This window comes from Leptonychotes weddellii, chromosome 9 (assembly GCF_054177405.1).
Source record: "Leptonychotes weddellii isolate Sample4059 chromosome 9, ASM5417740v2, whole genome shotgun sequence".
NCBI lineage: Eukaryota > Metazoa > Chordata > Mammalia > Carnivora > Phocidae > Leptonychotes > Leptonychotes weddellii.
The window spans coordinates 89,780,668-89,792,288 of record NC_138377.1 but is presented as its reverse complement, the minus strand read 5'-3'; positions in this window follow the sequence as shown (position 1 = coordinate 89,792,288).

Genomic DNA, 11,621 nt, shown 5'->3' with positions numbered 1-11,621 from the left:
TCTTCCCGGGGGATGAGACTTAAACATGTAATAAGATAAATGACTATGTGAAGAAGTCTGTGATTAAATATCAAATGGAGGGTCAAGAGAGGTGTTGCAAGATTCCAGAAATGGACAAAATCATGGTAGCCAAAAAATCACAGTAGTAAAAGAAATGGGGCCTGATGGGTTAGGTTAGCGGGAGAGAAAGAAGAGACCTTTAACAGGATAGAAGCTGATTTATCTTTCACATAAAAGTCTGAGCGGATGCAGTGGCTGGTGCTATAGGAAGTTGGCATGGACCTAGACTTCCTCTGCCATTCCCAGGCTTTCCCTTCACCTGCATGCCCAAGATGGCTCACCATCTTGTCCATATTCCAGGAAATAGGCTGAAGATTTGGTGGAGAGATAGTGACCCAACATCCCACTTTTGCCCCAAAGTAGGGGATTTTCCAGGGCATGAGACTTTCAATGGTAAGATCAGGAAAGTCCCTGACAAACAAGGTGGTGGGGGGGGAGGGGTTGTCATGCTAATTCTAGGACCCCACCTAAAAGTTGTATGCTTCACTTGTAGTTACATCCCATTTGCCAGAACTTAGTCACATGGCCGCACCTGGCTGCAAGTGAGGCTAGGAAAAAAATCTTTATTCTGGGTGGCCATAACTATAGGCTTCTAGACTCAGTTGTAGGAAATTAGGAACTTGCCTCAACCCTGTCTTCTGGGGAAGACTATCCATTTAAGTTGCTAGTTAGCACCCCAGACCAGCTTTCAGCAAAAGATCTGCCGCATGAGCCACACTGTTAGGAGGTAATAATATCAACCATCAAGCTGATGTGTCATGGGGCAGGGGTGGTGGGGGGACGGGGAGGGACCCAGTATACATAGGTGCAGCCACTGAGTGGTGAGGGTAATTGGTTCTGCCCTGCCACCCATGCCATCCAGCCTTGTTCTGGCTGTTCTGGAGCGAGTTTTCCATACAAAACCCTCCTAATTAGAGTTTCACAGTCACCTTACCAAACGCTCCAGCTTCATTCAAGGAAAAGAAGACTGGACTGTGGTAGGAAGGGACCCAAGGAGTGAGAGAGGATATGGCAATGTTTGGAAACCAGTTGTTCAATAGAAGAGAGCCCAGGACACCACTTATTGAACATTTCCCAGTCTGGTAAAGACCCTTCATCACCTCCTGTATCATCTGAGCCTCACAGGTATTCCCAGTCTCCACACTGATGATACAGGTGTGTGACCATGTGTGGACTTTGGATTATTGTTTCTCTTCTTGATGGCCTAAGATTTTTTTTTTTTCTTAGCAAAATCACTTTACTGTGGGGAATTAATAGATCTCTGTTCCTAAACTGAGGCGTGGTCCCTCACGCCCAAGTACATGTCCAGTGTTTCTTGAATCAACCAGACTCCTGACATGTGTTTCTCATCACACTCTAATGCATGCTTTCTTGTGTACCCGGGAGCTTCCAACTTTAAGAGAATAAACATTCCAAAGGCATTAGCATGCTTGTATGAATTAGTAACTCTGAGGAGGGAAAAGCTGAAATGAGATCCAGCCATATTTGCAGCAGCTTTATTTGCCTGGAAGTATTTATTTGTCATTTTGTAAAGGTTTTCAGTCAGCATCAGCCACTGTGATGGTTACAGAAGCCTGGGAACAATTTTGATTGTGCAGTGATTCAGGGAGTTATTAAGGACAATAAATCTGCATTAGTTAAGAATTGAAGAGCTATAATGTAATGTTATGCAGCCATTAAGTGCAACATTTTCAAAGAATACTTAATGGCGTGGTAAAATGCTCATGATAGAATGTTATGGGGAAGAATCAAGATCTCACACTGCATATACGGCATGTTTCCAGCTTGGTCAATTTGTATAGGTAGAAAAAAAACCAGAAGGAAATTCTCCAGAACATTCACAGTGTTGGCGAGATTATGGACAATTGGTTTTTAAAACCATGTAACTTTTCCACATTTTTTAAACAAACAACTCTTCCCTCTATTTTGATGCCAGTACCTCCTACATTCATAATTATAGAAAGTTATTTATCGTTAAAAGAACACAGACAAAAATGCCCTTTTCTGAATATGTGATGATGTTGATGAAAGTAGACAGTTTTCTGCAAAAGTCCACGAAAAGTGCCCTTGAAAGAGCTCTAACACAGTGCTCAGTGGGATGGCTTCACATTTGTTTGTTCATTGTTGATACATTTGTTCCAGGCACAGTGCTAAACTGGCTAAAGCCTGGGTCCCCACTTTAAGCAGCCTGCAGTACCATCGAGAGACCTTAGTAAGGCAATATGTTAATTGTCTTACGAAGTTGTGAATAACGTATGTGTTTCCTGAATGAATTAATCAATGGATCAGTCTGTGGATGAACAGAAGCAAGAGTTGGTCACCAGCGCTGACCTTTCCTTCCGGAGTTTTCTGGCACCCTGGGGAGATTTCTCCCATCTCCTTAGGTGAATCTCAAATGTCTGGGCCCTACCCTTTCAGTTGATTGCTTCATAAAATGACCAAGGCAAATGGAAGAACTGACAATGTGTTGTCCTGGCGAGGTTGTACTGATTAGGGAATGGATGACTCTGGAAGGAGTCAGAGTTGGAGGCCTCCACATGTGCAGAATTTCTCCCTAGTTAATGCAGGGTTCCTATGGGACAGGAACTCAAGCTAGAGGCATGAACAGACCACTATTTGGGGGCAGAATTGTACCCTGCGGGAGATAGAAAAGGCCCCCTGTCCCCCCCCCGGCCACCCCCACCCCCATCCCTGATGCAGTAACTGAGGACAGAGGTCTTCCACTCCAGTGAGAGAGTTTAACAGGTCCATGGCCCAGGGAACAGCGACCCCCTGAATTCCAGTAGCCCTGAGATATAAAGAAATGCCAAAGGAGACTGACCCTTCCTGCTATAAAACTCTCCGGGGCGTAGCCTGTCTCCAGATTGGCAATAATCCAGGGAAGCAGAGGGGAGACCTGAACAAGCTGGGCCTGAGAAAAGACATCCCTCCCTAGAAGAGTCTTACTAAATGCTCTGACAGTGTCTCTCACTCTCTGGGGCACACCATCTCCCCCTAGTGGGGCTTAAGTCTGTGGGGAGGAAGACTCCTAATGTCTTTTTTGCAGGACTCCTGGAAATCCTTAAGTGATCTAAGTAAATGAGTTAACTCTTTGGATATTGCAAGATGAAAGTGAATGAGCTGCCCTGAGACCATAATGAATGCAAATGAATTCTGCACCTTTATGCAGGTTTGACAGAGACTAGCAGAACTACTGGTGGCGAGACGTTGTCTGAACATGAGAGAGACTCAAAATCGATGGGAATCTGGAAGAAGAGAGGAAAGGAAAATGCAAAGTGGTAGTCCTTGGAGAAGCCATTAGCCAAGACTTGGCTTTTATTACTTTCTTCCTAAGAAATACCCCGGGTGGGTTCTCCCCAGTGCCTCTCTGGAGCTTTCTCTTCGAGGCTCCTACATCCCCGTGGGTCTGGGCCAGGGCTGAAGGGAGCGGGGTGCATCCATTGTTTCCACACCGGGCCTGCAGAGGCTGTGGGCACCCCACATTCAGTGCGCCTCAGTCAGTAGCTGCCTGGAGGTGCCCAGAATTGAATAGACCACTGTGGTGACTGAGTCCAGACTTGAAAGTCACGGGAGAGTGTCTCCTCTGCCTTCCCTTCCTTTGTCTTCCTCTCACACCCTCTTTCCTTCCGGAAACTTCTTGGTGCCCTCTGGGCCCCATCCCAAGCCTTCCTTTACCTGGAACTGATTACTGGATTGGCAGGAACACCTTCCTCACCTGCCTGCCCCTCTTCCCCTTCCTTCTCCAGGCTCAGGCCCAAGGCAAGACTGAGAGGGTGGGGGAGTGACTCTCTCAGGAGCAGCGCTCCCTGCTCCTGACACTTGCTACTTCTCCAACTCCGCCCCCTCCTCCTTCAGACTTTCCTCGGGAAGCCTCTTCAGCCTGCCCCCCTTTCCCTGACACTCCCAGAATCGCCTGTCCTTCACCCTTGGGATCCTCCACCCTGAAATGCCTCACCTAGTTCGTACTGGGTTGTCTGAAATGTGAGCGAATCTTCCTAACTTCATCCACTTCTCACTGAGCACCTAATACACGCATCCACTGGAGCAGAGATTTAGGACATGAACATGAACGAGCCATATCTGGCTGCTTATAGGACAATAGCTAGAATACACTTTTCCAGCCGTTATAATGGTCCTGAATCCTGACTGGAAGCAGCGATAATAAGGAGCAGACAATAGCCCCCGGGGTCCTGGAGAGAAGACACCACAGATGAAACGGGCCCGTTCTCAGGGACCAGCACAGGCAGCTCCTTCCCATACCCCAGTCCTTCAAAGACCCCCTTCTCTCCCAGGAGGCAGATCCACATCCCCATACCACTGCATCGGGAAGAAGAATATTGGCCCCCGAGCTGGTTCCTGAGCACACGTTCCTATGGAAGCTTTGCCATGAAGGGTGGTTTGGGGATATCCTTAGGATTACACTTCAAGTACATTATGGCTAAAACATGCTTTTTTAGACTGTCCTCTGGGAACATAACCACCCTTTATAATTTGCATTTCTGGGGAAAAGCTTCCAAATAGCAAATGAACAAATGAGTTCGTTTTGGATTTTATATACACCAGCCATTTTCTTACCAGCCCTCAACCCCTCAAATCTGCCATTCTGTCAAGGCTCCATTTCTACAAGCTCACTCACCTTTTGAAGTCCTTTATGTCAAGGTGTTACTTTCATAAGTAAAATGTATTTGAGCAGGAGTCTGATAGACCCGTGCCTTACCTCTCAAAAAAAGAAAAAAAAGAAAAGATTTTTCTCATTCCAGTATTTCTCTCCATAGCTGTAGTGGAGGGGATCTCATGTAGATATTGAGGCAAGTCAGTAATAGAAACATTTGGGAAGAGGGGATTTGGGGCACTCTAAAATCCTATACTTTGAGTCTTGTACCCAATGTGTGTAAACACAGCATTAGTATTGTTTTCCAATTAGGCTTAATGTTATACTCCTCCAAGGTGTTTGACATGTTATCTGTATCACAGGCAGGGGAAGAGGGTGGGGGGGCTTGGTCTACCCAATTAGATGCCTCTAATTCTGAAATGTAATTGAAGGTTGGGGAGTTTCTGAACTGAGAGTGCACACCTTTTCCTTTCTGTGGTTGCGTTAGGACTTGGGAACTAAAGCGAAAGACAATAAATACCTTAAGTTTGAAATCTGATGGGAAGAAAAAAAAAAGAGTATGTCTTTAAAAAAAAGAGAGCAGGTAGAATAATGTCCCCAGGCCAGGAAAGTACCAGTCATTTTCAGATAAATTATACCCTCCTCCTCCTCCATGGGAAAAAAAAATCATACTCAGACTTAACTGTCCCTTTGGCACTTTTGTCAAATGAGTTTTAGTAGCAGGAGCTGCTAAAAATATAAGCCAATTTCTTTCTTCATTTAAATCAAGTGCTTAAAAAAAGTGTAGCGCCTAGAACTGGTGCAGGGCTCAGCATAGCAGCAGCTGGTCTGCCTGAGTCCCTGAATAGTCCTCAGTGACAGCCCGGCGCCCTCTCAGAGCTAAGGGAAGTCAGCAGTGAGGCTGGAAATTGCCCCTGGAGAGTGGGGGCTGTTTTTATCACCTGAGACCCAAGTTGAAAAGGTGTCCTTGGGTACATACTGACCAGGTTGGATGCAGGAGGTACTCTCAAGAGTATTTTTTTGTTTGGGCATTCATTAGTTCCTTCCTTCCTTCCTCCCTCCCTCCCTCCTTCCCTCTTTCCTGCCTGCCTGCCTTCCTTCCTTCCTTCCTTCCTTCCTTCCTTTCTTCCTTCCCGCCTTCCAAAAAAGCAAAAACAGGGGCACTTGGGTGGCTCAGTTGGTTAAGCGTCTGGCTCTTGATTTCAGATCAGGTCATGGTCTCGGGGTCATGAATCAAGTCCTGCCTGGGGCTCTGCGCTCAGCAGGGAGTCTGCTTGAGATTCTCACTCTCCTTCTCCCTCTGCTCCTCCCTCCTGCACGCTCTCTCTCTCAAATAAATAAATCTTTTTAAAAAAATTTAAAAAGTTAAAAAGCAAAAACAAAAACATTTGAAAGTTCCAAGCATGTGCCAATATCTGTATAGAAACATGCCCTAAATCTATGAATGAGACATAATGCCCACTCTTAGGTAGAATGGGATTCACCCCATCCCATCCAATGTTCCCTTCCCATAGGGCCTTTCTCTTCACCATGTTTGGAAAGGAATCTGACCAACTCACCCTATAAAGGTGAGAACCAGTAAAGGTTCATATTGCTTTCAGGGTTGCCTGCCTTTTAATAGAAGACTCTTGAGAATTTAAAAGCTTTTGAAGTCCGAAAGAATCTATTTATAGTGGTCAAGTGTCAGGAGCTGTGAGAGGGAGAAGGAGAGAGATTTTTTGGCAGGAGGCTCCCCATGTTATCCTATGTGGCGCTGTTTGTTCCGCTCAAGAATCCTGTAAGTTATAGCTATATTATGTGTATCAGAGATCATCTTAGATTCACACTTTATGAGTGAAAAGGCCTTAGGAATTAGCTGATCCAATCCCCCTATTTTTACAGATGAGGAAATTCTGGAAAAGTCAAGCTCCGCTGTGCAGTGGGCCGCTCTTTCTCCCTGCCATGCTTTGCACCAGAGGGAAAGCAGCAGCACACCGCTTCGAGAACGGAGATGTAAGATGCGGAAGTGGGCCTACTCAGAGCTGACTGTGTGTTATGCTAGGATTTCACCGTGATGCCTCCAGTACTTAGCCTTGAGACGTATAAATGAGGCCACCTTGAATCAAACCCCCTGTGGAACTTCAGCAATTCAAACAAACCTCCTGAATGAGACTCTGAGATAGCTTTGCCATAGTTCAAATTCGGGTCTCTAATGAATAGCGAACATAGTTATTAATGTCACGGTGACTTCTACAGAACAGCTACATTTTTACCACTGTATAAAACCTGACTTTTCTATACAATAATTGCATGAATGCCGTCTCTGTGTATGTATGGTGAAGATACAGAAGTACCTAACCATGCGCTAGAAGCGGTGAGGGATTGTGGCAGGTATCCCCACTACGCTTTGTTCCAGTTCTACTTGATAGCAGTGGTGCAGAAACTTGGAAGGCTGCCAGATATCCCTGTTACCATGGCACAGGAGGGAAGGCGACTGATTCCAATTAGGATTAACTCAGTAACCCCTTCTTCTTTATAACAATGCTCTGAATCGCTTGAGTTAATCCTAAGGTATCAGCCCTAGACAACTCCAGAAATTCCTGGCTACACTGTCCTAATTTAACCTGCTTGGACTCTTTATTTATGATGTTTTATATTCCACCACTGAAGTCACCTCAGTGATCTTTTTCATAAGTAGCCGATTATTTTGTCCTTTGCCAGCTGCTGTCCTGTCCCTTAGCAGGGTCACAGTTCATTTTGGGTGGTCTTTTGGATAAGCAAATAGAGCTGAACAATGGATTGCGTGGGTTTGAGATTGGGTTTGGTTTCTGAATAATGATTGCTCACTCTTTTGTAGCATTTCTTATTTGTCAGGCACCGTTCTGAAACTTTACGTAAATTACCTCACTTTATCTTCACAGCAACAATCATACTAGCAAAGAATTATTATTAGCCCCATTTGATAGATGGAGAAACTGAGGCAAGGGGAGACTATTTAATTTGTCCAAGGTCACACAGCTGCTCAGTGGAAGAAGCTGAGATTTGAATCCAGCCAGGCTGGTTTAATCACTGCGGTGTATGGTCACTAGCACACTAAGTTTTGAAACGTGGATTTTACTATTAAATGTTAACACCCATTTCTGGCACTTTAGGATTCTGTTTACAAGGGAAGATATCTATGAAAAGAGCTAGTGGGCCTCTGTCAGCAAAGCTATATTTAAAGCTCACATTACTTCTCTTCATGTGAACTCCCAGATCACATCCAAGGACAAAGTTTGTCTCGACTTCACAGATTAGGCCTGTTCCCACACAAAGCTAGGGAGAAATGTTGACTCTTTTAACTTCCAAAAGCCTAGTTGAGTCAAGAATGTTTCCAAGTCCCAGACCTTTTTCTCTTTCACAAAAGCCCTCCTGATTATGCCAACACATCATGCATTCTCTCTCTGGATCTCTTCCTTGGATCTCCCCGAACCTAAATTAGGACAGCTGATCTGACCAGCACACTTATCTGTTCGCATTCAACAGACCTGCATGTTGGAAATAACACTTTACTACTTACTGACTTCTGTCATCCTTCTCATCCTGCCACATCAGTAAGCTCTGTCTTCACATCTTAAAGGCCATGATCCACGTCTTCAACTTCATTATTTCTCACAAAGTGTTTATTAATATACAAGCCACCCCTAACTAAATTTAATAAACATTTAGGGATCTGACCTAAAGAAGCAGCAGTGTTTTAGGCAAAGCTAGGCTTTTAGCCAAAGTTATTACATGGATTTTTTTTTCTTGTCAGTAATGTTTGTTTGTTTATTGTCTTTTCATTTTCCTGGTAGTTGTCTAAAAATTCCTACTTGCCTGTTACATTGAGTTAAACTTTCTTATTTCTGGGGGAGGTAAAGTATGTCTTACATACGTTTGTGTTCTATCTCTGTAAGGCTCTAGCAGTGAATTCTGAAAAAATGAGAAACGCAATACATACCTAACCATCCTTCATTCACTCATTCCATCTGTATTTATTGAGTCTACCCCCGTGTGCCAAATGCTCTGAGTAACACAATAGACCTGGTTAGAACTTCTATTCATGAAGCCTACCCTGTGGGATAGTGGGGGATTGGGGCAGGCAAAGGACACTATATGAATAAATGTGTAATTTCACACCTTGCTGAGTGTTAATGAAAAGTAACAATAGAGTGCTATGAGGAAAAAAACGATAGAGGGTACCTAATGTAGAATTTGGATTTCTAACACGGTCCCAGGTGATGCTGCTGCTTTGGGGAGCAACACTCTGAGAACAACTGCCCTAGGTTATTATGGGTGGAGGACATTTCACTTGCCTTGTGGGCTAGCTCACATACATTTGAATCGCTTAGAGGCCTTAAAAAATACTAATGCCTGGCCCCATCCCAAGAGATTCTGTTATAGTTGGTCTGGGCTGGTGCCTCTGCATCAGCATTTTCAAAGGTACCTAATGCAAAAATGGGGGATAAAGAACACTGATGCTCGCTGGCCCCAAGGAGGGTGGGGATTGTTTGCTGAACACTGGCTAGTGTATATATCCCAGGGTGGTTTGCAACACAAATGCTGACTCACTCACCCACCAGTCAGCCTAGTGGTAAGGAATTCTGCCTTCTTCCAGTGAGGATCTCACAAATCCCCAGTTGCAATGTGATGCTGTAATTCTACCCACCTGTCATATGAAAGAACTGGATCTTGATGGGCTTGCTCGCCATGAATTTGAGCTCCAACATGGAGTGTTTCTAATAAACCCAAGTCATGGCCAGTTGGACTCTGTTCCTGAGCTGAGAAGCCTGGGGCAGGAGGGTGGTAGAGAATGGGCTGGCTGGTGGGCCGATGGTGGTGTAGCTGGAATCAGGAGACTTGGGCTCTGATGGGCTCTGATGAGGTAGAGATTTTGGCAAGTCATCCAACTCCTGGGGCTACAGCTCCTTCATTTACAAAATGAGGGCATTGAACTAAGAGATCACCACGCTTCTTTAAAAGGATCAAATTCTAGTTGTGGAAGTAAATATGAAACTGAACATCAGTTTCCTCCTTGATAGAGTAAGAGTTAAACTCATGACTTCTAACACTATTGTCATCCCTGGGTGCTATGATTCTACCAAAAATGACACCAGCTAACATTCCAAGAGCGTGTGTGTGTGTGTGTGTGTGTGTGTGTGTGTGTGTACACATACCGGGCACTGTTCTGAGAAATGTGCATTATCTCATTTATCCTTACAACAAAACAAGATAAATTCTATTATCACCCCCATTTTATAGATGAAGAAACTGAGGAACAAAGGGGTTAAGTGACTAGCCCAGACTCACAGAGATAGTGGGCAACAGAGCCGATTCTGACCCAGCCACCTCTTCCACAGCGGGCGCCCCTAACCACCACACTGTTTGACCTCAGGCGCTTTGTTTCACCACTCTAACCCTCCGCTTCTCCAGCAATAAAATCAGGGTTTGGACTAAATTGGTCTCTAGGTCCCTTTTAACTCCAAAATGCAGTGCTTCTTTGGGTATTTCCAATTGTTCATTTGTTCATATTGCCTTTATTTATTCAGCGAACTTTGAAAGAGCTCTTAATTGGGGACAGAAGGGAGTCAGAAGGCTCAGATTCCGAACCTAAACTGACCACGTATTAGCTATATGACTTGTGTCACGTTACCTAAACTCTCCGGCCTCACGAATCCCATTTATTTAAATGAGATTAGTAACAGTGTCAATCGTGTAGGGTTGTTGCGAGGGTAAAGTGGCATATTGCCTGAAAGCACCTAGCGCAGTGCCTGCCAAACAGTGAGCCCTCGGTCAGTGTTCTGTTACCAGGACCGCGAGGCCCCACACTAGTCACTAGAGGCGAAAGGATGAGTAAGACATAGTCCCTGGCGTCATAGAGCCTACAGCCTCGGCAGGGAGGCGAGATGGATCCAAATAATTAGAATATGACGTGAACCGTAGGAGAAGCGTGTCCTAGACCTTTGGGGAATGCAGAGGAGGGAGTGATTATTTCAGGAATGGGGGGCCCTTTTAACATGAGCCGCATTTTCTAGAGGCCTGAAGCCTTTGAGAACCACCGCACCAGGACATGGGTTGCTCATCGTGTGGGCCCAGGATGGAACACAGAGTCCAGCAGCCTCTGATCCAAACAGCTGAGGAGGCAGGGAGCACCACGCTGATGAGAGGAGCAAGGCAAGAGTCTGCCCGAAAGGGACAGGCCGGCGGCATGGAGCAGGGAGACGGAGAGGAGCCGCGGCCAAAGGGCTTGCTGGCCGGAAGTGCAGCACACTCCACCAGCAATGATCAGAGAGCCTGAAGCGTTCAAGGCGTCTTCCGTGCAAGATAAATCCCTTTCACGGCCAATTGGCCCTGCTTCTGGGTTTTCCTTCAGGGGTGGTGGGCCCTTGGCCCGGCAGGGGGGCTCGGTAATTACCTGGCAGAGGTGAGGCCGACTCTGGCCATGCGGCAGATGCAGCTCCTTTTCAGAGAGTGGGGTTGTAGAGTAGTGGAGAAAGGGTGGGCTGGGGTGGAGTGTAGGGATTCCCTGCCATACCCAGCCCCTTTCATTTTAGCAAGCTTTCCTAGTAGTCCTCACCTCTGTGGTCCGGGACTGACTGTGCCTTGAGAGACACATGGTAGAGGGGAGCTCAGTGATGAAACAGGCAGGCCAGGCCAACTGACATATACATCGGGACCTCCCGATTTGCAGGTTTCACAACTTAGGGGAAACCTGTGTTGTTTTCCTCCACGTTTCCTGTAAGACCCAGGCACCTGCCCCCCACCACCCCACTCTGTCTTCCTTCTCAGTGTGAAAGCTACAGGCCAGAAGGATAACACTGAGCTTACAAATAATTTTTAGAAGTTTTACGGGAAATAGAAGGCACCTTTTTGACCTCAAATCTTAAAGCCCCTTGACGCAGTGCAGGCCAGGTTCTCACCAGCCCTTTCGCCACGCATGAGATGTTTGATC